Source organism: Thalassophryne amazonica, chromosome 5 (assembly GCF_902500255.1).
Source record: "Thalassophryne amazonica chromosome 5, fThaAma1.1, whole genome shotgun sequence".
Taxonomy (NCBI): domain Eukaryota; kingdom Metazoa; phylum Chordata; class Actinopteri; order Batrachoidiformes; family Batrachoididae; genus Thalassophryne; species Thalassophryne amazonica.
The window spans coordinates 86647207-86672062 of record NC_047107.1 but is presented as its reverse complement, the minus strand read 5'-3'; the positions used below and the strand labels follow the sequence as shown (position 1 = coordinate 86672062).

At 42.6% G+C, this 24856-nt stretch overlaps 1 protein-coding gene across 1 annotated transcript in view; it reads right to left on the bottom strand.

The window, feature by feature from the left end:
- Window positions 1-24461, bottom strand: part of npffr2a (neuropeptide FF receptor 2a) — a 118657-nt gene extending 94196 nt beyond the window's left edge. The window contains exon 1 of the mRNA XM_034170792.1: window positions 24341-24461. The gene's annotated coding sequence lies outside the window, so the exon portion shown is untranslated. The remainder of the gene's footprint in view (window positions 1-24340) is intronic.
- Window positions 24462-24856: the final 395 nt, after the last annotated feature.

Genomic DNA, 24856 nt, shown 5'->3' with positions numbered 1-24856 from the left:
CACAAGGATAGACTTCTTACGGAAAAATCAGCAGCGCCACAGGGTCTCAGTAACCGCAGCCACAGAGCTCCGTGGCCACGGAGAGGTTTGTATCTTTTTAATGACTTGGATTCTCTGCGGGGCCCGCATCCGTACACTGCAACGGTAACACCAGAGGCAGTGTGAGTGAGAGGTAAGAGATTACACAATGCACCCCAATGTGGTGCAATCTGAGAGATGGCAAAAAGTACAGCAGACACTGAGCTCATTTCTGACATATTTTCATCCACCATCTTGTATAAAGAAGTGCCACAAATTTCAGCGATTTGTGTTTTTAGGTGAAAATTGATTATTGGAAAGTGATTCTGATCAGTGTTCTTCTGCATTGCACATGAATATTTAGCACTACAATCACCTCAGACTTACAGTTTCTTTTTTTTTAAATCACCCAGGGAATGATTGTGGCATTGCTATAATTCCAAAACATTTTAACAGAAAAATTTGTGCAACTTTTGTGGTAGAAGCAGTAAGCACATTTTTCAGTTTACATTGTCCAACTTCATTTAATTCCTGACACAAGATGGCAGCCAAAACTACTCATTACTGGCTGGTTCCTTGAATAACATTGTCCACCCCCCCACCCCACCCCCCACACACACACACAATCTCTATGGGTGAAATAATTGGTTATCGATAACACATGCACTCGTCAAAACCTCATTAGCCTTGTCACAAAGTGGAAAAAAGCATTGTGTTAGCCATGTTTGTTTCTTTCTATGGCGATATCTTCAAAAAGCACACAGGAAGTTAAATCAAACTTTGTGCATGAATTCAGAAGGCCATCCTCGTGCGACACAGGTCATGTCAAAATCACACGTCTATGATCAAATCAGAAGACATCTATTAAAATAAATTAATGACAATTGATTTGGTCACAGCCACGCCACTGCCAGTTTACTTCCATGTTGGGTCCGTTGCTGGTGTGAAACGCCGCGGATGTTGGTGCGTTTTACCATAGAAATACATTGTGTATGTGGACGTTGTATTTGCTCTTGAATTCCATATTTAAGTAATTATTTGTTTGAATTTCATTATATTTCTGTTGTTAGGACCTTAGTGTGGCCTTCAGCTATTCAGAGGGTTTGGATAATATCACTCAGGAATGATATAAAACCAAAATAGCAGCAGCAGCAGGACTGACATCTCGTCCGTACCAACACGAACCTGAACGATGGAAAAATGATCCCACACAATGGCCAGATGTTCAATGAATATCCTAGTATTTATTCCTACTTCATAGACACACCAGGTATTTTATATCACTTATCAATCAATCAATCAACTTTTTTCTTATATAGCGCCAAATCACAACAAACAGTTGCCCCAAGGCGCTCCATATTGTAAGGCAAGGCCATACAATAATTATGTAAAACCCCAATGGTCAAAACGACCCCCTATGAGCAAGCACTTGGCCACAGTGGGAAGGAAAAACTCCCTTTTAACAGGAAGAAACCTCCAGCAGAACCAGGCTCAGGGAGGGGCAGTCTTCTGCTGAGACTGGTTGGGGCTGAGGGAAAGAACCAGGAAAAAGACATGCCGAGAAGGGGGGCAGAGATCGATCACTAATGATTAAATGCAGAGTGATGCATACGGAGCAAAAAGAGAAAGAAACAGTGCATCATGGGAACCCCCCCACAGTCTACGTCTAAAGCAACATAACCAAGGGATGGTCCAGGGTCACCCGATCCAGCCCTAACTATAAGCCTTAGCGAAAAGGAAAGTTTTAAGCCTAATCTTAAAAGTAGAGAGGGTATTTGTCTCCCTGATCTGAATTGGGAGCTGGTTCCACAGGAGAGGAGCCTGAAAGCTGAAGGCTCTGCCTCCCATTCTACTCTTACAAACCCTAGGAACTACAAGTAAGCCCGCAGTCTGAGAGCGAAGCGCTCTAATGGGGTAATATGGTACTACTACTTATGTCATATATGCATTGTGAATTGCTGGTCTGTGCCAGGAGAGGGGCCATCTGCTGATTATTTCCCCCAAAGTAATGCATGATCGATGTGGCGCATAATCCTCTTGGTGTTTCATGACGGATTTTAATATTCTTTCTCGCTTTGTTGGTACAACACACTACCTTGCATCGCTGAGGCATTAAAAGCAGTGGTTAAAATGAAAAAAACTCGCATCAATTTTCATTGTCCACTATGGATTGGTTATGCACTAGCCGGCGTTTGTAAGCACACTGCTAAGACCTCACAGGTAGAGTTCCCGGATGTGCGACCGAGTCAATATCTGCAGAGCTACTTGATATTTTGAAACAGTTTTCTGCACAGACTTTTGCTCTTCTGAGGCAAACAAATGCATCAGACCTTGAACATCAGTGACATAACGTCATGATGCCAAAGCAGAACTATTCACTGGCAGCGGTGATACACTGCAGTACTCTGGATGCCTTGTTATGAAGAATTGGCTTGATATAATCTGCTTTTGATGGAGTTATTTATTTAATTAATCTGCATTAATTAACTGATATATATCAAATTACAGTTTTTAAATGTCAACATCACGAGTTCTATATGACCAAGCTTAAAATAGCATCATGTTGATCAAATACCAACATAGGTGACATTTTATTGCCCCATCATGTGGCACACATTTTAATTTGCTTTGTTAGCCTTCAGAGAATCACCTATGCAGCAGATGTGGTGCAGGAACTTTAATTATGCGGAACCTCATAACCTTTACCTCTCAGTGTAATAATATTATATAGCCTTCCTCCTGCACAGTGCTGTAGACCTCAGAGTTTTGACTGACACCCATTGTTTGTCAGATGTACAGAAAAGAACCAGATTTCTTCAGTCTGTTAAGTCGGATGGGTTTGTCCTTATACTCAAAAAGAATGCCAGTCAGACTGCAAATGGAAAGCTGAAAGCCAGATTTGAATGACAGGATGATGGGCCAACAAGTCCAATTTGGATAACCCCTCCTATCCTGTCTATGAAGAACTGTGACAGATGGCGAGCTGCTCTAAGGACAGATTCATCACATGTAGGGGCATGACGGAATCATTCAGGTGTTTGTGCCCACTGCTTTCACAATTTAGAACACAGCGACTGCAGAGTGAGTGCACTATTGCAAGAAAATTCTTTCAGCTGCACACAACTCCTCATGGTCACCACAGCAGCTCCTGTACAGATCTGCATTGGGATTTGACACTAATTTTACATGGAGAAACATTTGTGCAATCTTGGTGTGTCTAAGTCAGGGGTGCCCAAAGTGGGGCCCGCAGGGACGTTTTGATTGGCCCGCCGGGCCTCAGTTGATAATTCTTTGCACAAGTGCTGACATAATTGTTAAAGATTTTATATATATATATATTTTTTTATCACTGTTAAACATTTGTACCTTTGTCTTTGTTCTGTTATTGTGCTGTTATGCACCTGTCTTAAAAGTAACCCTGAGAATGTACTTGTTATTCAACTTTGTTTTAGCATGCTGGGGTCAGTCTGAACTGGGAGTAAAGAACTGGAGGTTGTTTTGACCGTTGTGAATTTATGGCCTTGTATATGTGATGCTTAGTATAAAGAACAGGACACTCCAGGCAGATGCAGAACAGATGATAAGTGCAACAGACGAACGGGATGTGCTGACCTCCATTGATAAGATTAAAGAAACTGTTTTTCCACGCAGATGCACTTATTGACGTATGTGTTTATGTTACGGGAAGAAACTTGTCTTGCGTTGTTCCCCCCACCCTTAGGACAAGTTTTATGATGTGGTTAGGGCTTCTCCAATAAAAAGAGCAGGAGCGCAGGCCAGACTTTAGTGTAGCTTTGGTGTACAGCCTGACTGCACTCCTCGCAAGATAAATTTGACTTTCTGTCTCACTGGTGGTTCTTGACTCTGTTTGTCTTGTTAAAGGTTTTAAGAATGTTTGGAGGAGAAAATACCCAACATTGACTGGGGGCTACGTCAGGGATCTCAACAATACCGGAGGTGTCCGGCGGAGGTCGTCAAGTCCAGACGAAAATCCTTGGCCAAGGTCCGATCGATTGATCGTGTCTGCAATTGTCGACCGCCGGTGGCATCGTCTGGTTGACGAGATTTTCCCGAAGAAGACAGACAGGAAGTCGAGTCAGTGAGTAGAATTTCTTTGTAACAGTACTGAGTGAGTGGTGATCAGATCACATAAACAGTTAAATTCCGCAAGCGATGATACAGAATCGTCTGTTAATGAAACACAGTTAAACTCTGTAAGGAGGTCGGACTCCTCTACGATGGCAAGGAACGCACGTAGTTAAATTCCGAAGGAGGGTGCGGACTCCTCTGTTTATATACGCGTACCGGTAGGGAATAAAAGTGTGATCACATAAACAGTTAAACTCCGTAAACGATGGCGTGGAATCGTCTGTTAATGTAAAGCAGTTAAACTCCGCGAGGAGGGCGGACTCCTCTACGGTTAGCAAAGGACGCACGTAGTTAAATTCCGGAAGGAGGGTACGGACTCCTCTGTTTTAAATACGAAGTAATACCGGTTTTTGAGAATAAAAGTGTGAGAGTGTAATACTTTGGACAACGTAAGTGACAACCGTGTGTGTGGAAGCAAAGGCAAGTGATTCCGCTTCCTACGGGGAGGTGAAAGGAATCAACCACACGACGGCAAATTAATTGTCACGTCCAAAGAAAGTGAAAACTTCAGATTTAGAACACCCTAGGTGTGCCCCCGTCTGAAGTCCAAATTATAACAAGGGATAATAAAAATGGGGGGTAAGACGTCTAAAAATAAGGGAAATTTATCAACTGACGACTGGAAATTTATGGAAGCAAAAAATCCAAAAGCAACTAAGAAATTGGAGACCTGGATAAATAAACATGACTTTGACGGACGACTGAACCTGACTAGTATTCAGAAGTTGAAGGAAAGGTTAGAAGAGGAACATAAAGGTGATAAGAAAAAGAAGCAGAAAATAGGGGCAGATTTAGTGGCGTTTTGGGAGGAGGAAGCAGAGAACAGACAGAAGGGAGCAGAGAAGCGACGATTAGAGAAAGCAAGGAAAAAGAAAGGCGTAGGTAAGGCAGAAGAAGATGTGATAATTCAGCACAGAGAACCAGAACAACCTCAACAACCACCGTCGGCTGGATCGTCGGTAACAACACAGTTATATCCTCCTCTACCAAAGGATGGTGACGTACCGCCACCACAGTATGATTTGGCAGTAAAACCTAAGGTAAAAAGTGAAAAACAAGAAAAGCCACAAACACGCAGTCAAACAAAAGTGCCTACAGCTCCTCCCATGGAGGAACACAGTGACCAGGACGGTGCCTATCCTATGATAGAAGTACCAAATCCTCGTGCAGGCACAGCAGGACATCGACTAACCATGCTCGTATATCGAACATGGAATGCTGATGATATCAAAGCAGCAGTTGACATGATACCATCACCTCATGTTGACATTGAGGGATTCATGCAAGACATAGAAAACATTAGAAAGTCGTATCACCTAGATGGAACTGAGGTCCAACAGGTATGGATGAAAGCATGTGGCCCTAAATGGAGTCAGGTACGCGGAGATTGGAATCCTGTAGACCGGGATGGCGTACCGGTGCAACATGATGATCCAGTCTTGAAAACACGAGTGGAAGCCATGATTACACAAGCAAAAGGTGTGTTAGGACCAAAAATAAATTATACTGAAATTACCAGGACAGCTCAGAAAGAAGAAGAGCCATGGACAGAGTTTAGATGCAGATTTGAGAGTGTATTTAAGGTCCACAGTGGCATAGTGCCAGGAACACCAGTGTATGAACAACAATTGAAAAACGCTCTGATCCAGCAATCCAACAAGGATATAAAAGCTTGGATACAGAAACATTGGATTGGACTGCCTACAGGCACATTGGAAGAAACACACACCCACTGTTGTCATGCAGAAGAAGTCTTAAAGCAGAAAAAGACAGGTAACAGCGACAAAGGAGTGTATGTAGCACAAGGAGATGATGAAATATATTACCAGCAGGGTAACTTAAGACAGCAGAAGAAATGGAAACGCCCCCAAAAGCCATGGCAGAACAGACAAGGTGGACAGCCACAACGTCAAGGACCATGGCAACCGCAACAGCAGCGCAGACAGGGAGGGCCACCACGTGGTCCCCTGATTTGTTGGAACTGTGGAAGAGAGGGACACATGTCTAGAAATTGTTCGAATCCACCTGCTGATGGCGCAGCAGGAAGAATTCCACAACGGAATAATCCTCCACAACCACAGTATCCACAATGACTAGATTCCATAATCCATGGCACCACTTCAGACAGCGAATCTGAGTGCGATATGGATTTATGTGCCTTACTGGGAAATCCAGTACCAAAACCGGAAGTGACTTTGTTAGTAAATGGACAACCAGTGGTATTTCTTTGTGACACAGGAGCATGTAGAACCACATGTAATAACAACATACCTGTCCATAAACTAAGCAACGAAGCCTTCAGGGTTCGCTCTGCAAATGGACAAACATCAGACGTCCCTATTACTAAACCCATAACCTTGGAAGATCCCTTTGGAATGGCGTGTACAATGCCATTGTTGAACATGCCACAGTGTCCCGTAAATCTGCTAGGACGAGACGGATTGACTGCATTGGGCTTGTCCATAATTGTGGAACAAGGGAAATTAGTTGTTAAGCGCACAGGTGGTGTTAACATGGTGAGAGAAGAAAGCGATGACCCCACATTCCACTATTACTATACATTTGACATTTCTGAAGAAGATGCTGCAGGATGGGGTAAAGATGTCGTTTTGCAAGCAACAGCCCTACTGAAACATCCTGAACAAAAGATGTCACCACCTGACCTGCATGTCACAATGTGGCATAAAGATCCTCCAGGTCCGGATGGTGACTATGAAAACAAATTGAAAGACATTTCACCTGTGAAGCTGACAATGACAGATTTGATTCATGATGGCAACTCCACAGCTGTCATAACAGTGACAGGTGCCACTGAAGATGTTTTAAAATTGAGATTCACAGGTATGCCATTACATGTGTCACTTTGTAAACCATATTTGACAGAATGGCAAGATTTGGGACTGATAGTCATGACAGCTTTGTCAGCCACTGATTGGAGCAGAGTTGGACCACGAACGGAGTTCAGCCCATCAACTAAATTGTATAAAGTCCCAGTTAATGTCTCATTAGTGCTGACAGCCGGAACACATATTGATGTGTCCACTTCACAATCCTGAGTGTTTCAGTTGAGTCCTGAAGAAGATGATCTTCTTTCTTCAGTACCGTCAGGATTGTGGACAACAGGTCCTTCAGACGTAGGACTGATTAAAAATGCACAACCTGTAGTTATAAGACCAAAAACAGAATACAGACCATGTGTAAGACAGTATCCATTGAAACCTGATGCAATTGAAGGAATCAGGCCAGTAATAGAGGATTTGTTAACAGCAGGAGTAATAGTGCCATGCCCAGATTCACCATGTAACACACCCATATTTCCTGTAAAAAAGGCTCCGCCCTCAGTGGGGTGGAGAATGATTCAAGATCTGCAGGCAGTAAATACTGCTGTGATTAAAAGAGCACCATGTGTTCCAGATCCACACACCTTGTTAAATTCGCTGAGACCAAATTCTAATAGTTTCTCAGTAATTGACATAAGTAATGCATTTTTCTCTGTGCCAGTACACCCAGATAGTCAATTCTGGTTTGCTTTTACCTTTAAAGGACAACGATATACATTTACCAGATTACCGCAGGGTTACGCAGAGAGTCCAACTATTTATTCTCAAGTCATGTCAGCATGTTTAGCTAATTTCGTTCCACCGGCAGATAGCCAACTATTAGTGTATGTTGATGACATTTTGATTGCCTCTGACACACGAGAAAACTGCATAACTGACACAGTAGCATTATTATGTTTCTTATTTAATAATGGCCACAAAGTGAGTAAAAACAAAGTTCAGTTGTGTAGGGATAAAGTAAAATATTTAGGACATGAATTATCAGCCACAGGGCGTACTATCCTGTCTGACAGGAAGGAAGCGATTTTATATGCTCCGAAACCACAAACTAAAAGACAGATGATGTCATTTCTTGGACTGACTAATTACTGCAGGGTATGGATTCCCTGCTATGCAGAATTGACTAGTCCACTTTCTGATTTGATGTACAAAGATGATATTTCAATGTCAACCGTGTTGGAATGGAACAAAGAAGCTGAGGAAGCTTTTGTAAAAGTAAAACAAACGTTAGTGTCATCTACAGTTTTGACTATAGTAAACCATTTACTCAAACAGTGGATTGTAAAAATAATTTCATGACAAGTGTTTTAGTACAGTCACATGGTACAAAATTACGACCAGTGGCTTACTATTCTTCCAAATTGGATACAGTAGCAAGTGCATTGCCTCACTGCGTGCGAGCTGTAATTGCAGCCTCTATGGCTGTTCAAAGTAGCAGTAATGTTGTTCTATTCCATCAGCTGACATTGAAAGTTCCACATGCAGTTTCTGCACTCCTGTTGCAGACAAACATGAGCTTTTTGTCCCCAGCAAGACATCTTTCGTGCATGTCCTTGCTATTATCACAACCACACCTTACGGTAGAGCGCTGTACAACATTGAATCCATCCACATTGATACCTTTACCTGAGGATGGTGAGCCGCACAATTGTCTTGATGTAGCAACAGTCTGTATGAAAGCACGCCCAGACCTCCAGGACACACCCATCCCAAACAGTACAATTGTGTATGTGGATGGTTCTTCCAATAAAAATGCTTATGGACAAACACAATCTGGATATGCTGTTGTCACAAATTCAGAAGTATTGGATTCTGCTTCATTGCCATCGTCATTTTCAGCACAAGCAGCTGAATTAGTTGCTTTAACTGCAGCTTGCTATCTGTTTAAAGGTACGGCTGTAACAATTTATACAGACAGCCAGTACGCTTTCAGCACAGTGCATGTGTTTGCAAAACTGTGGGAAGAGCGTGGAATGGTGACATCATCTGGAAAGCCGGTGACTCATGCCACTCTCCTAACTGCACTACTGAAAGCTGTGAAATTGCCTAAACAAATTGCTATATGCAAATGTGCGGCTCACACCAAAGGCTCTGATATAGTTTCACAAGGAAATGATTTTGCTGACAGAGCTGCGAAGGCGGCAGCAGCAGCAGCTTCTTCTATTTTTGTTGTACAGGAAACCACTCCAGATTTGCACTTAGGTCACATACTGCTTGCTGAGATGCAACAGCAGGCACCTGAGAAAGAAAGGCAGATGTGGTTAAACAAAGGAGCTACATTCGCAAATGATTTGTACTTATGACCACAAAAGAAACCCATATTGCCAAAAAATATGTTTAAATGGGCAGCTATCATGAGCCATGGCGTGACGCATGTCTCATCAGGGGATATGATATCGCAATTGCAATCTATTTTTTGTCTTTATGGGTTCGATGCATATGCAAAACAGCATTGTAGAGCATGCATGACATGTGCAAAACACAACTCACAAGGCAATTTGAGACCCCAAAGAGGCAAATTTCCAACACCACAATATCCCTTTCAAGTGATTCATATGGATTATATACAGCTGAGTAAACATGAAGGAAAAGAATTTTGTTTAGTCATAATTGATGCGTTCTCAAAATGCGTAGAATTGTTCCCCACAAAACATGCAGATGCACTTACAGTGGCTAAAGCATTGTGCAAAGACATCATTCCACGATTTGGAATACCAGAAACAGTCTATTCAGATAATGGAGCGCATTTTGTTAATACAATAGTGCAATACGTAGGAGAAGCGCTACAGATTAATCTCAAAAATCATTGTGCTTATCATCCACAAAGTGCCGGATTAGTGGAAAGGATGAATGGAACAGTAAAAAACAGACTTAGAAAGACAATGGAAGAAACAGGCAGACCATGGACACATTGTGTAGATTTGGTAAAAATGTATATAAACATAACTAGTACCATGGGGTTGACACCGTATGAAACATTGTTTGGCAGAAAATACCGATTGCCATATTATGGGCAAATTTGGGATGTACCTGAGGAAGCCAATTTGGCAGATTACATGAGGAAGATGTTAGAAAGACAACGAGGGAGAGTTTCAAACACTGATGATCCCATTTCTCCACAGGATGACCCTAAAGTGGTACCTGGAGACTGGGTGTTGATAAGAAGCATCAAGAGAAAACACTGGCATTCACCTAAATGGGAAGGGCCCCATCAAGTACTACTCACAACACCCACAGCCTTGAAAATTGGGGAAAGATGTACATGGATTCATTTAACTCACTGTAAGAAAGTCATTTCTGCAGACACAGACAAACAGTAAGAACAGTAGGATAAGACTAGTAATAGTGTGTGAGCTTGGTGTTAAGATCCAGGTTAGACACGAAAGCTAGCAGAAGACATTAAGAAGCCACTGTTCTGAACATAGGTGTGCTGTAGTGTGCAGAAATGGCGAAAGAAAAAAACAAAAAGAACGAGGGTTCCTGGACCCCATGGACAGTCCTTGTTATGCTACTTTTCTTTTTCGGATTGGGCTTATTATTAAAAGCCATAAGCACGGGACATGATAATAAGGATCACATCCGCAGATTGCAGAGACCAAAAAGAAGTAACGAAGACCCCAGTCCGATAACAAATGCCACAGTACATAGGTGTGATAGGAACAATGCGTACCGATTTGGTGTACAAGCCTGCATTCCTAGAAATGCTTCTGTGGTCATCTCTGTACCATATAGTGCTCTTACCCATGGAACATGGGATGGTGACAGAGGGACTAATTACGGAAATAGTTTCTCATGGTATATGACCAATGATCAGCTAGATAAGAGATGGGAAACGTTGGTAGCCGATGAATGGAGTAGATGGACACCAGGATGGGCACAAACCGAGTGGGCTAAGTACCAGAGTCAAATTCTTAAAATGTATCAAACAGATGATAAGCTGTTTATAGTGGTGAATACCACAGAAAAAGGAACCATATTCCCACCTGATATAAAGGGAGACTGTTGGTTGTTCCTCCTTTGGGTATACAAATCAGGAAAACATCCGTATTTCCATTTTTTCCTCTGTGAAACAGATAGAGTACAGCAACCAATATTGACAGAATTAAGTACGTCAAAGGGGGTGTCCATACAAGGCACAAAACACATGAAAACAGATGACTGGTTCCTGGTAACCACAGGAATTAGTGGACAAAATAACAATTGGCTTTTAATGGCAGAACAAGCAGGTCTAGCTGCAAAGAAGGACTGTGTTGTATGTATGGGACCCAGACCTATATTACAGGTAATACCGGCAGCATTACCCAAAGACTGTCTGCTGACTGTAATGACACAGACATACACTGCAGCAAACAACAATTGTTCTAAGTGGGACAAGATCTATCCATTGACCAAATTGACTAAGATTAAACCTTTATTTTCAAGCAAAGTTGGGCATGCTAACCATACATGTGTAAACTTGACAGGGACAAGTAAGACCTTGGGTAGCTTAAACCACACTGCCTGGTGTAAGGATGTGGTCCATAGTACTCCCACATTCAAACCTGTCAGTAGGAGTGACGTATGGTGGTGGTGTGGTGATAACAGAATCTTTGACAGACTGCCAAGAAATGTGTCAGGTTATTGTGCATTTATATCATTATTGTTACCAGTTAAAGCCATGCCCATGACACCTGAAGAAGTCATGACATATACAGCCTCTCTCATTCCTGAAGACTGGCAGAAAGGCATAGTCAGACATAGAGTAAAACGAGATTGGAAAGGAGTGGGAGATCCAACATATATTGATGCGATAGGAGTCCCCAGAGGAGTGCCTGACGAGTATAAACTGGCTGATCAGATAGCAGCTGGATTCGAATCCTCCATCTGTTGGTGGTGTTCAATTAATAAGAACGTGGACAGAATAAACTACATCCACTACAATGTACAGAAATTAGGAAATTGGACTGAGGAAGGGTTTAAGGCTGTCCATTCGCAGTTAGAAGCCACGTCCCTTATGGCCTTCCAGAACCGTATTGCTCTGGATATGTTGTTGGCAGAGAAAGGAGGTGTTTGTGCCATGTTCGGAGAACAATGCTGCACATTCATTCCCAACAACACAGCTGCAGATGGCAGCCTCACTCAAGCCATCGACGGGCTGAGGACGTTGAACAGGAAGATGAAAGAGCACAGTGGAGTAAACACCGAAGGCTGGGATTGGTGGCTGGAAGGGATGGGAAAATGGAGGTCTTTGATTTCTTCACTATTAGTGTCTATAGCAGTATTTGCTGCGATTCTAACATTGTCTGGATGTTGTTGTATTCCATGTCTTCGAGGCCTTGTAAATAGAATGATAACCACAGCAATAGGTCCAGGACCAGGTGGGGGACCAGCTTCATATCCACTCCTGGGGCAAAACGACGACGAAGAGGAAGAGGGCTCTCATGACCTGTACCCAGACCAATGGAAGTATGATGACCCAGACACCGATGATGATGACAATGATGACATAACCTCTGGGGTGTAAGCCTGTAGAACATACCATGATGATCCTCTTAGTGAAAATCTCAAAAGAAGTGCTAAGCTAGGTGATGCCTACTATATGTTTAACAAGCGATAACAGGAGGGAAATGTTAAAGATTATATACACTCAACAAAAATATAAACGCAACACTTTTGGTTTTGCTCCCATTTTGTATGAGATGAACTCAAAGATCTAAAACTTTTTCCACATACACAATATCACCATTTCCCTCAAATATTGTTCACAAACCAGTCTAAATCTGTGATAGTGAGCACTTCTCCTTTGCTGAGATAATCCATCCCACCTCACAGGTGTGCCATACCAAGATGCTGATTAGACACCATGATTAGTGCACAGGTGTGCCTTAGACTGCCCACAATAAAAGGCCACTCTGAAAGGTGCAGTTTTATCACACAGCACAATGCCACAGATGTCGCAAGATTTGAGGGAGCGTGCAATTGGCATGCTGACAGCAGGAATGTCAACCAGAGCTGTTGCTCGTGTATTGAATGTTCATTTCTCTACCGTAAGCCGTCTCCAAAGGCGTTTCAGAGAATTTGGCAGTACATCCAACCAGCCTCACTACCGCAGACCACGTGTAACCACACCAGCCCAGGACCTCCACATCCAGCATGTTCACCTCCAAGATCGTCTGAGACCAGCCACTCGGACAGCTGCTGAAACAATCGGTTTGCATAACCAAAGAATTTCTGCACAAACTGTCAGAAACCGTCTCAGGGAAGCTCATCTGCATGCTCGTCATCCTCATCGGGGTCTTGACCTGACTCCAGTTCGTCGTCATAACCGTCTTGAGTGGGCAAATGCTCACATTCGCTGGCGTTTGGCACGTTGGAGAGGTGTTCTCTTCACGGATGATGCGAAGGAGATGTGTTGCACTGCATGAGGCAAATGGTGGTCACACCAGATACTGACTGGTATCCCCCCCCCCCAATAAAACAAAACTGCACCTTTCAGAGTGGCCTTTTATTGTGGGCAGTCTAAGGCACACCTGTGCACTAATCATGGTGTCTAATCAGCATCTTGGTATGGCACACCTGTGAGGTGGGATGGATTATCTCAGCAAAGGAGAAGTGCTCACTATCACAGATTTCGACTGGTTTGTGAACAATATTTGAGGGAAATGGTGATATTGTGTATGTGGAAAAAGTTTTAGATCTTTGAGTTCATCTCATACAAAATGGGAGCAAAACCAAAAGTGTTGCGTTTATATTTTTGTTGAGTATATATATATATATATTTTTATCACTGTTAAACATTTGTACCTTTGTCTTTGTTCTGTTATTGTGCTGTTATGCACCTGTCTTAAAAGTAACCCTGAGAATGTACTTGTTATTCAACTTTGTTTTAGCATGCTGGGGTCAGTCTGAACTGGGAGTAAAGAACTGGAGGTTGTTTTGACCGTTGTGAATTTATGGCCTTGTATATGTGATGCTTAGTATAAAGAACAGGACACTCCAGGCAGATGCAGAACAGATGATAAGTGCAACAGACGAACGGGATGTGCTGACCTCCATTGATAAGATTAAAGAAACTGTTTTTCCACGCAGATGCACTTATTGACGTATGTGTTTATGTTACGGGAAGAAACTTGTCTTGCGTTGTTCCCCCCACCCTTAGGACAAGTTTTATGATGTGGTTAGGGCTTCTCCAATAAAAAGAGCAGGAGCGCAGGCCAGACTTTAGTGTAGCTTTGGTGTACAGCCTGACTGCACTCCTCGCGAGATAAATTTGACTTTCTGTCTCACTGGTGGTTCTTGACTCTGTTTGTCTTGTTAAAGGTTTTAAGAATGTTTGGAGGAGAAAATACCCAACATTGACAACTCTTGCTCAGCTGCTAAGCCAACCTGTGTCCCTTCCTACAAAGTGAATGCTTTATATAGGGCTGCATGGACAGTTACTTCTCAGTCATGGTGCACTGTTCATACCAAACTCGAAGGTCTTTAAAATACATTATTTTAACACAGTGGGTATGTCACACTGTTGTGTGTTCTATTTCTATTTTCAAATATGTTTTTAAAAATGTTATATTACAAAATATATATTTTACTTATTTGGGAAGATTTCCCATGAACCTTTGCGCTGGCAGCATCAATTTCACGGTCTTAAATCAGTGGACATGGAGCACCAAAGGAAGTGGCATACGGACAAGAGGCATTATAAACAAACGTGGGAGGAAAAATATTTTTTCACAGACATTAATTGTAGGCCGGTTTGTCTCATTTGTAATCAGTCTGTGGCTGTACAAAAGGAGTACAACATACGTCGCCATTACGAGACAAAACATGCAGCTTTTTCAACATACCAAGGAGATGCACGTAAGAAGAAGGCTAGTGACTTATTAGCAAAACTTCGTTCACAACAAAGTTCCCTAGCACGGCCATCCTCTGTCCAGGACAGCGTGACCCGGGCCAGCTATGAAATCTCAGCCCTTATTGCCAAGACTGGAAGATCATTTTCAACAGGCGAGTTTGTCAAAGACTGTCTGTCCACAGCGGCGTTACTTGTGTGTCCATCCCAGGCAAGGCTCTTCTCTCAAATCAGCCTCTCCCACAACACGGTGACACACCGTATTGAAGACATGAGCTGGGACTTTAAGGAACAACTTAAAGCAAAAACACGCAGATTTTCAGTTTTTTCACTGGCGTGTGATGAGAGCACGGATATTTCTGATTCAGCACAGCTTTTAGTTTTTATCCGAGGAGTGAGTGACAACATGGAAATCTCTCAAGAGCTGGCTGGAATAGAGACGCCGCATGGGACGACTAAAAGCGAGGACTTGTTTGAGGCTGTTGAACGAGTATTGGACAAGTACAGTTTGAGCTGGGACAAAATGGTTGGGATCACGACGGACGGTGCCCCTGCAATGATTGGCAAAAAAGCAGGTCTTGCCACACTGGTGTCTCAAAAGGTTGCTGAATGTGGAGGTAAGCTGACCCAATACCACTGTATCCTGCACCAAGAACAGCTGTGTGCCAAATCAATCGGGCTTGGAGACGTTGTGCGCGACGTCATTAAAATCATAAACTGCATACGCTCAAAAGCTCTTTCACACCGCCAGTTCAGAGCTCTTTTGGACGAGGTCGATGCTCAATACAGAGATGTGTTGTACCACCGAGAAGTTCGCTGGCTTAGCAGAGGGAAAGTGCTTAAAAGATTTTTTGAGCTGCGCCATCTCATCGCAGACTTTCTGATGACCAAGGACAGTAACATCCAAGTTCCTAAAGAAAACAGTTGGATTTGTGACGTGGCTTTCATGGTGGACATTACGGACCTGCTTAACTCATTGAATGTTCAGCTTCAAGGCAAGGATCAGATTATCAGCGAGCTTTATGATCACATCAAGGCCTTTCAAATGAAGCTGGGGCTACTCTCTCGACATCTGTCAGCAGGTAAGACTGATCATAAAAATTGTATACTGTATACATGTATATAATGGTCTGTATTTATACTTGATGTAAGTACGTGCAGGTCATGTCTGTGCGCCATTGTACATCTGAGTTCTCCGTGGTGTGGGAGACGCTTAGTATAGATGCGTGTTTTACTTGAAATGCACTGTTGCATTTACTGTTGTGAGCTTATGTGGCAGTTGTGCTGATAATTGTAGTGAAAACTTAGGCTGTTTATTTGTTTCCAGGAAACGTGACTCACTTCCCTAGTCTGAGAGAAGTAAACCTGATTGAGGAGAAGCTGCGTGAATATGCAGGACTTGTCAGCAACCTGAACGAGGAGTTTGATGTGCGGTTTATGGACTTCAGAAAAAGTGCTGGAGATATGGAATTGTTCTCACAACCCTTCAGTGTTAGCCCAGACTCTGTCCCAGACCACCTTCAGATGGAGTTAATGTCACTGAGTCTTAAGGATTTCTACACACAGGTCTCACTACAAAACTACCCACACATTAAGAAGCATGCACAGGTGATGCTTTCACTGTTTGGCAGCACTTACATTTGTGAACAGACCTTTAGTGTGATGAACCTAAACAAGTCCAGGCTCAGAGGTACCCTGACTGACTCACACCTGGATGACATACTTACCTTGGCAGTTTGCCAGCTCCAACCAAACATTGAGAGGCTAATAATGTGCAAAGATCAGCTTCATGTGTCTCACTAGTCACTAGTGAGACACATTGATGTAAACTCCACTAAACTCAAACTCCAAACTCCACTTGAGTTTGCAGTATTTTCTTGCAATTTGTTGTGTTTGTTGTGTTGCATTTGATTTGCACTTAGTTGAAAAATTAAACATTCATTCCTTTATGTTAATTAAAGCAACGTTGTTACATTTATTTCTGCATCATGAGTAAAATTGCTATATTTGGCCTGCGGCCCATTGTCACATTTTCATTTTGGCCCTTGGAGGCAAAAAGTTTGGGCAGCCCTGGTCTAAGTAGTTTTTCAGCCATGTACTAAACAGGATCCACTCTGCTTCACTTATGAGATCTGACTGGATCAAGTGTGCACGGAGCGGCATGGCTACAACATTGTATGAATCACAACAACTCTGATGTATTCCTGAAAGTATATAGTAATATAGTTTGATAAGCATAATCACAGTTGTACAATATAATAACACGGCAACAAATAATTGATCACACCTTTTGCTGCTAATTTGGCTTAATCAGTAAAAGTGTCTTTCGTCAGTGTTATGGATTATATTTATGTCAACAGCGGTTTTTTTTTTTTGTTTTTTTTTTTAATCCAAGACATCAAATACAATAAAATGGCTTGGCATAAATGGTAAATGGATTGCATTTATATAGAGCTTTTCCATCTGTATCAGACGCTCAAAGCGCTTTACAATTATGCTTCACATTCACACAAACACACTCACACACTGATGCCAGGGTGCTGCCATGCAAGGTACTCATTACACACCGGGAGCAAGTAGGGGATTAAGGACCGTGCCAAGGGCCCTTAGTGATATTACCGTCAGGCTGGGGAATGAACCGAGGAACCTCTGGTCTCGAGCCCAACACCTAACCACTAGACCATCACCTCCCACATAGTCAGAGTAGTTCTCATGAGAATAAGTCTATAAACAAAATAGACCAGTTCATTCTCAGTTTCCAAGGGGAGCGAACAACCTCAGACCATAATGCCTCTGGACCAGGGAAATATAAACGCCTTGATTGGTTTCATGTGTCATGTCCGGAAGCAGCCCTTGTGCAATGCATCTTGACTTCGTCTGTATGCCTACAGCCAGCATCCATGGATGTACACAAAGAAAGATACTTTTTTGGACCCAGATAATGTACCTGGAGCTGTTATTAACTCACCATTCGATGCAGCAACAGTATCGGAACTACAAAGATGGTTAAACTTTAAAAAGGCAAGATAGGTAAGTTCCAACAAACTTGCTTCTACAAGTTACTACCTTGTGAGTGACGGGGGTAAACTGCACATATTTAGAGATTATATACCAAATGTTCATTAAAATTCTGCCAGAGTATGTAAGCTTTTGAGCACAACTGTATATATACCTTAATCAGGGAAAGACTATCAGCGGATCTTCCGCTTATTACTTTCCCAAGTGATAGGGTAGGAAAAAGATATTCTTTTGTGAATAAATTTTGTCGTGATAACAGGGAGATAGTCATGGTCAGAACTGGCTCTGAACACAGCCTCACCTCTAATCACTTGTGTTACAGACGGATCATTGATCGGGGGAAAGTCGGAGCTGGAGTGTTAATACAACACGACGGCCTGACACAGGAAAAGAGCTTCACACTGGGCAAATACACCACCGTCTTTCAGTCTGAGGTGTTTGCTGCCATTTATTGTGTAGAGCCTCAATTTTAGGTGTAAGAGATTTATTTACTCAATTTTAGGTGTAAGAGGTTTTATTTACTCAGATAGTCAGGGCCACTCTTCTCATCAGCTTTGGTGTGGGACTGTGACCAGACACTTAACACACTGGAAGACATTAATGATGTAGTTGTAATGGGTACCTGGTCATACATTCATTCCAGCTAATGAGAGAACAGACCGGCTCGCAAAGTCAGGGAGCTCAACTAAATTTGTGGGTCCAGAGCCTGTTGTGGGGGTGTCAACTGCACCAACAGGTCAGTACATGTACAGCCTGTGGGGAGGAACCTGAGACGTCTCTCCATTTTTTGGGACAGTGTCCAGCATGGGGTAGACTGAGGCAGAGGTTTGTGGGTTCCTTTATCTTGGAACATGACCAGATTAGAAATCTAATGCTAAGAAACCAGGTATCCTTTATCAAGGGTACAAAAAAGGTTTAACTAAAAAGGTTGATTTTGGAGAACAATAGGCTGATAGTTCACCCCCCTCTTTCCTAACCTAACATCAGGCTGATAGTTCACCCCCCTCTTTCCTAACCTAACATCAGTGTGAACACCCCCTTTGGTAGAAAAAGCATGACTAATGTACAATGCTTCAGATGGTGTGAGAAATAAATGACTGTGGAAGTATAAACACCTTGATTGGATTCATGTGTCAGTATGTTTGCCTTTAAATTAAAGTGGAGAAAAAATTGTAGTGAGCCACAGATGTATTAAAGTCATATTTTAATTGGCATTATTTCTAGATAGATTTCCTGATGCTTCAGGTTGTGACGTCAGTCTCTGTCGTGCCACAGATTAAAGAATTAATGTAAACTTCAAAACCACACAGGAAACTGTTTGGCTCAGTAAAACATATCTATGAGATACTGGACACTTATCTGCAGATTCACAACTTAATCAATGACACCAGCCGTTGTTTTCCGAACGACATGCTACCAAAGCTAGAGTCACTTTAACTGCACAAAGGCTTCAGAACTAGAACTTTATTCTCCCACTAGCACCATGAAGTGAGCAATGGGCAGGAAAGAGACTCACCAGGCAAAATTAAACAAACAACACTGTCGACAAATGAAAGTTTTGGTTCAAAAATAAATTTCATTGATGCTGATTCTTTGTTTTCAGTTTATTTTTGTTGGCTGTCACTTTAAGTGATGGCAGTTTGATCATTTAAAAAATGTTGCGTAATCCCTGTGAGATAACTTTGAGTCCATACTTTATATCCACATCTATATATTAATAGCAAAGTGGCCTCTGTGTAAGTGTGTGCAACTTCAATCACAGAAAAACTGGGCAGAGCTGACATTTGCTGTTTGGTATGCTTATGTATTTTGGATCAAGGATGAATGCCGCCAAAATGGAAAGGTGATAGGACTAATATTTTTGGAGAAATTTGGGATAGCAGGTAACAAGATTGAACAATGGACATCGATATCACCATTAATTAGTCCTAATAACCAGACAAACTCTCAACAAAGGAAATGTCTCAACGTTGCCAGATGTAAAACATGACATAATCTAAATGTGCCAAATAATAAGTACAATAATTCACAAAACTCTAATTTTAATTTCCTGCACTTTCAGTTAAAATCATTATAGAAACTTTGCAGAATTTATTACCACACTTAAAAAAAATCTCAGCTACCTATTTTATAAACACTGCCCAATCTAGAACCCGTGGATCCCCACGGCCAACGTGCAAGTTGATATTTGTGTAGATGTTGAACATATACGAGGTCTGTGATAAAAGTAACGGACCTTATTATTTTTTTCAAAAACCATATGGATTTGAATCACGTGTGATTACATCAGACATGCTTGAACCCTCGTGGGCATGCAAGAGTTTTTTCACGCCTGTCGGTTACGTCATTCGCCTGTGGGCAGTCTTTGAGTGAGGAGTGGCCCACCCTCTCATTGTTTTTTCATTGTTGAGGAATGGCTCAGAGACTGCTGCTTTGTTTGATAAAACTTTTTTTCAAAAACTGTAAGGCACAACTGAGTGGACACCATTCGATAAATTCAGCTGGTTTTCGGTAAAAATTTTAACGGCTGATGAGAAATTTTGGTCTGGTAGTGTCGCTTTAAGGATGGCCCACGGCGCCTGACGGCAATCTGCGCTTCGAGGCGGCAGCGTCTCGCCGTTTCAAGTTGAAAACTTCCACATTTCAGGCTCTGTTGACCCAGTAAGTCGTCAGAGAACAGAGAACTTTCAGAAGAAGTCGGCATGAGGAGTTTATTCGGACATTCCATTGTTAACTGACATTTTGTAATGAAAGAACGTGCGGGCAGAGTCGCATGTCGGGCCGGACCCGACCGCGGGGGGTCGCGACAGGAAAAACACCTCCGTTGGAAACCTTAATGGGCAAGTTGGAACATGCCCAAGCTGTTAAACAATTTCTCAGTTACTCACTTGTTGAAAGCCATCAAAAGCCGCCTGAATTTTACAAATGGTTTTCAACACGGAGGTGTTTTTCCTGTCGCGGCGCACACAGATTCGCCGAGTCGTCACGGAAACAACTCTGTGAATTTGCGCGCACGTCTTTCATTACAAAATGTCCTTAAACAGTGGAATGTCCGCATAAAGTCCTCATGCCGGCCTGTTCTGAATCTTCTCTGTTCTCTCACGATGTCCTGGGTGAATTAAGCCTTAAATTAGAATGTTTTCAGGTCGAAACAGGCCGACGACGGTGCCTGGAAGCGCTGCGCGATGTCCCGCTCCGTGGGAAGTCCTTACACCGACAGAAACACCCCATAATCTCTCATCAGCCGTTAAACTTTTCACCGAAAACCAGCTTAATTTCTCGAATAGTGTGAGGGATATCCACTCGGATATTCAGACAAAGAGATTCCGATGGGCGGGGTGGAGCACTCCTCACTCAAGGCCTGCCCACAGGCGAATGACGTCACCGACACGCGTGAAAAAACTCACGCATGCGCACGAGGGTTCAAGCTTGTCTGATGTAAAAACATATGAATCAAATCCATTTATTTTTTGAAAAAAATAAAAAGGACCGCTTTTTTCATCACAGACCTCGTACGTGTTGATTTTTGACTTCAAATGGGATGTTGATTATGTGCAAAGTTGTGTATGGAATTTGGAAAGCTGCAATTAAATGGGTCATGTTTGAATAAGACACAAAATAAGATTGGACTTTGATGGTATTTTCTGGCTATTGTTTATAGTGTACAGTGGCAAAAGAGATTAAAGCCAATACTCATCCAAAGCTCATCCATTTTGCTGATGGATATATGCTTAATTGCACTGAATGATTTCTTTGAGACAAAGACTATAAGACAAATGTTCATTAGTTGCAATAGTGAAGATATGCCCTACATTATTTAATTTTCAATACCTGCTTACTCCAATTAAGGGAGGCTGGAACCTATCCCAGCAGTCATAGGGCATAAGGCAGGGTACAACCTGCACAGGGCACCAGTCTATCGGAAGGCCACATATAGAGAGACAAACACATTCACACCTGCATGCACACCTACAATCAACTTAGAGTCACCAATTCACCTAACCTGCCTGTCTTTGGAAGTGGGAGGAAGCTGGCGCACCCAGAGGAACCCCACGCAAACACAGAGAACATGCAAACTCCGCACAGAAAGGACCAGCTGGGAAGCAATCTCACAACCTCCTCGTTGTGAAACAACAGTGCCAACCGTGAAGCCACTGTGCCACCCATATGCCTGACATACATTTGTAATACTGCACTGTTACAAATATGCGTTTCTCCCCTGAAAAAAAAATGGGACTGCCTTATTCAGGCATAATCCACAATGCATTCGTGCATATTAAATACTCAAGTTTGTATCAAAATCACAGAATGAGTTCATGGAAACTATTTGTTTGTTGAAAACATGACAACTGTCTTTGATATGCAAGTATATTCCAAATTCACATATGAAAACGTGAACTTCACATCTAAAATTTGTCACCATCGTGCTCTTGCAGCACTAAAACATGGTACTTTCTTTTTGTATCTAACATTTGCAAGAATATGATCTTGGGTAAATAAATATTTTGAAAATAAGATAATGTGATATACGAGGGTAGGCTGAAAAGTTCTAAGGCTCCCCATGAAGGAATAATGCATTAACTGCATTATAGTGAGCCTTAGAACTTTTCAGCCTACCCTTGTGTATATATATATATATATATATATATATATTAGCGTCATTAGGCCTCATTTAGAAACTATTTGTTCGCAAGAAAAAAAAAAAAAAAACGCATTCTCTGCACACATTATCTGGCATTCTGTTGTATGGCTGGGGGGCCTGGCTGCCTTTTTGTTTCTGTCTTTTGTTTTTCCTTCCAGGTGGCTTGCATGTGGGACTGAGTGGCTGTGTTGCTGAGGTTATCAGGACCTCACCCTGATCACCTGCGGCTCGTCAGGACTCACAGCTGAGGTGCATCTATATGGATTGGAACATGGTGGCATTTAAGACTGGAGTATACAGTGTATATTTGCCAGAGACTCGACCTTGTGACCAGACGGGTGAGATCGTCGTCTCGGGAGCCATCTCATCATCAGTGGATGCAGAGAACATCCAGGGTTTGATGCACGGTCTGTGAAAGAGGAGGGGGTGAGGTCTCACGCTCGTCAGCACACTTCCTGAGGTACGTTAGATTTTGTGACTAACATTTATACAGTCAGTAAATGTGGTGTCCCTCACACCTTTTTATATTGAGCTGTATGTTAGTCATGTATCGGCTTCCACTGCAGTGGAGTTTTGTGAACTGGATGTTCCATGCCTGCAGGTTGGGAAGCTGATTAGTAATCAAGCCAGGAAGTGTTTGCTGTTTGTACACCTTTAAGTGTTCTCTCTGTGTGTAGAGTGTGGACTCACATAATGGTTCCTTCTTTCACAGACTCGGTTTGATGCGGCCACCTGGGGGGTGTCGGCGGGGTCCTTGGGTCCGAACAGCTTCTGGCTCCGGACCGTTAGCGCTGCTGGGAGCGCACCACGCCAGACCGCACTTTCTTTTGTTATTTTGTGTATCACTGTTATGTATTAAATTCAGTTAGCCTTTGTACCGTGCTCTGCTTATTTCATACTGGGTCCTTCAAACGCTGGTCGGTTCTCCAAGCTGCGTCCGACACATAACACATTCCGGCAGAAATACGCAGTATCAAAGTAGGCGCACGTACACTGTTTTTTTTTTTTTTGTCGTTGTTGTTGTTATTGTCTTTAAATCATACCAAGTGGAGCCAGATGTGGTAAATTGGAAGCTTCAAATGAGACAAAATTATCGCGGGGAAAAGCAGGATTGCTTATCATCGCTAAACGTATGAAATTTGTGCTCACGCGCACACACACGCACACACACATATTTAACGTGCACAGGTTACCAAGAGCACTATAAATACACGAGTGCGCACTAAATTCCATAAGCAGCCGTGTTAATGTTTTAGTCATTTCCCCTTTTTAGTGGGTATAATTAAGAGCAGCCGTGCGTAATGGCTGTGCGTAAGGATGGACCCAGACCACCAAATAAAACATTTTTCCACAGCTCTCTGATGAGTAGCTCGTTTTCACAATCGGTGAAATTGCCTTTCTTAGTTGTAATTAATTAGTATTACTACATGAGAGTCGACATCTATTCACAAGAAACGGTGGGAGGAAAAGCATGCAGGTTTGTGCGCGCGTGGCTCATTTCACGATGATTGGGATTTATGAAGGCGGACCACACATGCACGGTTTTCTACCTCTGGATGCACATTTTCCCCTGGAGTTTTGCTTCCCAAATCCTGTGTCACCATTACGCACGAACTGATTATTTCTGCTCAGCTGCTGTGGCGTAAAAACGCACACTGGATGTTTCTCTTTTAGATTTTTGATGTTGATTGCGGTTAAAGCCGACAGTGATTAAACAATGGCGGACAACGAAGTTTGTTACGCTGACAAAAGTTGCAGATGTGCGCGCAGACTACGGACAAGTGCACTAACACCACAGGATCCAACTTAACGAACATGACTTAAGTTTGAACATAACTTCACTCACCTTCGTTTCTTCCAAGCGCACAGGCTGCCGACGAGCTACGCGTGCAGATGAAAATAAAATGCACAAAACGACATTTCCTCTCAGTTCATCTGACTTGGACGCCCGAGAGAAACAGATGCTCTGCTCCCTGCTGCGTGTGCGGAACCTTTTTTTGTTTGTTTGTTTTTTTGCGGCACAGAAGCTCAGCGCGCAACTGGAGCGCTGAAGACTGGTGCGATCTTTAGTTGATGCGGTGACGTAGGAAGAAGAGGGAGGGTTGAGAGCTGGATAAAGACAGATACACGCGCGTGCACACGCGTGCACAGCTTTTCCAGCTGTTAAGTGTCGCCAGGTCAGATGTGACGCTGATCGCACGAAGTCTGATCCGGATCAAAACGCTTTACAACTGTAAACGTTAACTGGAACACCATGCTGTTTATCTGTACTCAACCAAGAGGGCCACGTGGGGGCGTTGTTTCACCAAGTCAGTGGGAGACAGAGCATTTCAAGCATGTACTTTGAAATCTAACTGCCCT